Here is a 5,594-nt window from a genome sequence, read left to right as displayed (position 1 = left end):
AAATAAAAGTTATTTTATTTAATCACAAAAAATAATATTATTTTATTTAATCACAGAAAAATAATCCCACAAAAAAATACAAATCCTCATTATGGAAAATTTGGAAAACATGAAGAAAATCCAAAGAACGAAATAAAATTACCCATAAATCCATCTTTCAAGAATATTCACCATCAACTTTTTACTTGTATATCTTTTAGACATTTCTATGAATAAATTATGTATGTTTAAACAAAAGTGGGCTAAAATTGTATGCATTGTTTTGCCACTTGTTTTCCCCCTCAATATTGTACACATTTTTCCTTTATTCTACTGCATTTAATCTCTTATGATTAATATGCAAATTGTTTATGAATTGATATATAATTGATATATAAATTTGTTGTTATAAATACAACCATAATAAACATCTTTGTAAATAAATTTTTTTAAAAAAGATTTTATTTTTCCTTTTTCTCCCAAAGCGCCCCAGCACATAGTTGTGTATTTTTAGTTGTGGGTCCTTCTACTTGTGGCATGTGGGATGCTGCTTCAGCACAGCCTGACGAACCGTGCCATGTCCACGCCCAGGATCTGAACCAGAGAAACCCTGGGCCGCCGAAGCGGAGCGTGCAAACTTAACCACTCCACCACAGGCTGGCCCCAGTAAATAAATTTGTATACCTACTTTGCATTATTTCATTAGGGAAATATTAGCACTGCAATTCTAAGATAAACATTTAGCCTTTTAGAAACATTGACATAAATTATACACTCACAAATAGTGAGAAGAAGGTAGTTTGCTGATGCCTTAGCTAACGCTGCGTATTATCAACCACCTGTTTTCATAGGTGGACAGAGCATAATCTAAGTGCAGGAGGTGGACAAGGACATATACTCCCTTCTAAATGGTCCAGAGATTTCCCCAGAATTTCCTTTATGCTCGAATATGATGAGTCAAAACCAAATCTTCAAAAGCAGGAGAGAGGGACTAAACTGACCCAATAATTTTGGCCACTATGTCCATAACTTCCCTTGTCTGACTCATTAGTTCCTTTTACACTCATGTGTCTTAGCTCTGAGGCTGCCTTTGTTTCAAGTTACTCAGTAACTTACAAAAGTCAGATCAGGAGCAAAAGAAGTGAGTTGGAAAATGGCGTAAGTAAGGGCCCTTTTATCCCTACAAATTCAACATTTTATTAAAGAATATTTATCCATTTATCCATGAGACTAAAAAGCTGTGATTTGTTCAATCTTTTATTACCCACAACAAAATAAGTATACTTAAAACAAATGAAAACAAACTAGTTTCCTAAGAAAAATCCAAAAGAATTACACTATCACAGGCATCAACATATGTTTTCTGTGAAGGCTCAGATAGTAAATATTTTAGGTCTTGCAGGCTATATTGTCTCTGGCACAATTATTCAACTCTGCCCTTGTAGCATGAAAACAATAATAGACAATATGTAAGAGAATGAACGTGGCTATGTTTCAATAAAAGTCTATTTACAAAAATAGGCAGCTGGCTGGATTTGACCCACAGGCTGTAGTTTGCCAATACCTGCTCTATCTCACTGTTTGATTGTAAAGAAAAAATACACTGAGGAATGTTTGTATAATTATCTCCCTGAAATGAAATTCTTTACATGAAGTTAAATCATTCTTTACATTAAGATACGATTTTTGTTAAACATCTGTTAAGTAGGAGGGATCACATGAAGGCACTGACATTCTTTTCTTGTTTCTCTTCCAATCTTACTCTTTTTCCCCCCTTCTCCAAAGCCCCAGTACATAGTTGTATATCTTATTGTAGGTCATTCTAGTTCTTCTATGTGGGATGCTGCCACAGCATGGCTTGACGAGCAGCGCTAGGTCTGTGCCCAGGATCTGACCCTATGAACCCTAGGCCACTGAAGCGGAGCGTGTGAACTTAACCACTTGGCCACGGGGCTGCCCCAGGCACTGACATTCTAAGAAAGGGTCATTACTTTTGCAGAAGGAGCTCAGAAGGGAAGAGTGAAAGAAAAAGGCTGAAATTGAAAGGTTCTCCACAGAGCTCCCTTTGCCTCACCTAAATAAAACTTAATCCTGAAAATCTTGCAAAGTACTTCAAAGTGTGCAAATGTTCATAGATAAGAACACAGACAAGCCTCAAAGCAAAAACTACTCAGTGCAAAGACACAAGTCTAACATCACCGGAGAGTTAAGCAGCCATAATCACCTTGATCATTGTGTAATTAGTATTGGCTGGTAAGGACAAAATAGCACAGGAGTGATGGAATTGCTTGAAAATGCTTGCAATAGGCATAAAACGACAAAAGAAATGTTCAAATAGAAAGTCAGAACCAACATATAGTTCTTTTGTAAAACAACTTTATGTAGATGTGTCATATTGTATACATTTTTGTAGTGTCACTTTGGCTTTATAAACAAAAGGACCTTATGTATCAAAGCGCTAACCTGTTCAGAAGTTCAGAAGAGCAATTGTATTCTTTTCCTTCATGACACAAACCTTTCTTTTGGCCTATGGTGCAGGTTAGTGATGGCCACAAATCCTTAGATACTCCTGCGAAGAGTTGGGCTCTATACCCTCTCAAATTCTCTAATAGAATACACATGAAGCGATCTTGTGCCAGTTTCAAGGCCCAGGCCTTAAGAACCCGACTATTTTCATTTTCTGTCCCTTATAACACTTGCTCCTGGAGCCCCGAGCTGCTGATTAAGAAGTCTAACTACCCTGGGACATACAGAAGCCCTGAGACTACGTGAGGAGGAATAGGGCCAGCTGAGCCCAAACATTCCAGCTATCCCATCGAGGCACCAGGCATGTAGGCAAAGCTATCCTAGACCCTCAAGAGCAGCTCAGTTAGCAGCACATTGAGAAGGAGACTCGTGTAGCTAAACCCTTTCCAAGGGTTTGTTTTCATACACTAAATTTTGGTGTGGTTTGTAGTACAGCAATAGGTAACTCGAACAGCATACATGAATGACAAGCAGCAAGAGATATTTACATTGGTTCTACAGCAATTAGTTACTTTGTATTTCTCCCTCTTATTTTCTGGTTACATTCAATAAAATACTTTTGCCACTTTTGCCAGCTACACTCTGTGGGTGGAGTCATCTGAAAGTTATGATATTTCACTTCCTGAACAATGAATGTCACCAAGAAATTCCTGAGATGCTTGTTGACTCATGATTATCAATTAAAAAATTACTTTTTAAAAATTTTGAAGCCTGCCATAGAACCAATATGAATTGGCAGACAGATCTTAAAAATAAGCAATGGACCAAATGAGAATTAATTTCATAGCCAAACCCAACTTAATTATCTTGTTCGATGATTTCCAATCCTAGTTTTATTTATTTATTTATTTATTTATTTATTTATTTATTTATTTATTTTTGAGGAAGATTAGCCCTGAGCTAACATCTGCCGCCAATCCTCCTCTTTTTGCTGAGGAAGACTGGCCCTGAACTAACATCCATGCCCATCTTCCTCTACTTTATATGTGGGATACCTGCCACAGCACGGCCTGACAAGCAGTGCCATGTCTGCCCACACCTGGGATCCAAACCGACGAACCCCGGGCCACTGAAGCAGAACCTGTGAACTTAACCGCTGTACCACGGGGCCAGGCCCCCAATCCTAGTTTTAAAACATACCAGGCATCATTAGTGGATTCAAACAATCACAAAATTCTCCATAATATCTTAAAAAAACCCTTGTCTTTCATTCATATTAGAATAAAAACATACAGCATGTCAAACAGGAGGAATTTGAGAAAGGGGTAAATGGTACCTTCCATGCATAAATAAACTCCTTCAGAATGTAAAATATATACTGTAAGAATAAGTGATACTTGTTTATGTGCTTTCTTGGTATTCCCATGTGGTATTCTCATTTATGTAATTCCATAGCAATATTCTATTCTCTCAGGAAAGAGCCAGGAAGTTGATTGAATCGCTATAATTATCTGGCTTATGATCTCAAGAGATCTACTAGTTAACTCATGAGAAAATGTTTTTTTTAACATGAAGAGAAAGGATAGTTTATAATGACAATCTTTTTCTATGGAAATTACTTTCTAACACAGCCTGGCATGTGGTAGTATTTCTCAAAAGGAGTTATACAGGATTTGATTCCTCAGGATATTAACATGTGCTAATTTGATTGAAAAGTGCCTTTGCAAATAAGTTAGAACAATTTAGGAAGGAAACTGTTAAACACATTTCCTTTCCAGAATTTTCTGGAAACCTTGAATGTGCTAAGCTCTATGAACCTCTAAGGGATCCCACGGTGTGCTGAAACATAGTTGACTATGGCATCCTTTTTTGGAACAGAATTTTGGGGATGAGTGTGGACTGAAACACACTTTGGGAAATACTGGCAGAGTGGAAAGAGTCTGGAACTTGCAGCCCAGAATCCTTGGTTCAATCCTGATCCTCCACTAACTGGCTGAGCAAGTCATTTATCCACTATTGGTGTCAATCTCATCTCGTGTAAAATGAGGATAATTATACATGCACTAACTGGTACTCCACAGAGTTCCTGCAAGCTGTGACTAATTCAACGCCCAGCATCCAGCAGGCCCTAGTGACAAAATGTTGGAGGAGTGATCGGCTTCATGTAACAATGTCTTTAGTGGTTTTTCTTTTAGGTTTTTTTTTTATTAAAGTTATGAAAGTTAACATCCTTGTGAAATTACAGTTGTACATCATTATTAGTCATGTTGTAGGTACACCACTTCACCCCTAGTGCCCTCCCCCCACCCCCCTTTCCCCTGGCAACCACCGATCAGTTCTCTTTGTCCATATGTTAACTACCACCTATGGGTGGAGTCATACAGAGTTCGTCTTTCTCTGTCTGGCTTATTTCACTCAACATAATACCCTCAAGGTCTATCCATGTTGTGTGAATGGGACGACTTTGTCCTTTTTTATGGCTGAGTAGCATTCCATTGTGTATATATACCATATCTTCTTTATCCAATCATCAGTTGCTGGGCACTTAGGTTGCTTCCATGACTTGGCTATTGTGAATAATGCTGCAATAAACATAGGGGTGCATGGAACTTTTGGAATTACTGATTTCAGGTTCTTAGGATAGATACCCAGTAGTGGGATGGCTGGGTCATAAGGTATTTCTATTCTTAACTTTTTGAGGAATCTCCATACTGTTTTCCATAGTGGCTGCACCAGTTTGCATTCCCACCAACAGTGTATGAGGGTTCCCTTTTCTCCACAGCCTCTCCAATATTTGTCAATCTTGGTTTTGGATATTTTTGCCATTCTAACAGGTGTAAGGTGATATCTTAGTGTAGTTTTGATTTGCATTTCCCTGATGATTAGTAATGATGAGCATCTTTTCATGTGTCTATTGGCCATCCGTATATCTTCTTTGGAGAAATGTCTGTTCATGTCCCCTGCCCATTTTGTAACTGGGTTGTTTGATTTTTTCTTGTTGAGTTGTGTGAGTTCTTTGTATATTATGGAGATTAACCCTTTGTCGGATAAATAACTTGTGAATATTTTTTCCCAATTAGTGGGCTGGGCTGTTTTTTTGTTTCAATCCTGTTTTCCCTTGCCTTGAAGAAGCTCTTTAGTCTGATGAA

Source organism: Equus caballus, chromosome 3, assembly GCF_041296265.1.
Source record: "Equus caballus isolate H_3958 breed thoroughbred chromosome 3, TB-T2T, whole genome shotgun sequence".
Lineage (NCBI taxonomy): Eukaryota > Metazoa > Chordata > Mammalia > Perissodactyla > Equidae > Equus > Equus caballus.
Note: the sequence above shows the minus strand (reverse complement) of the source record.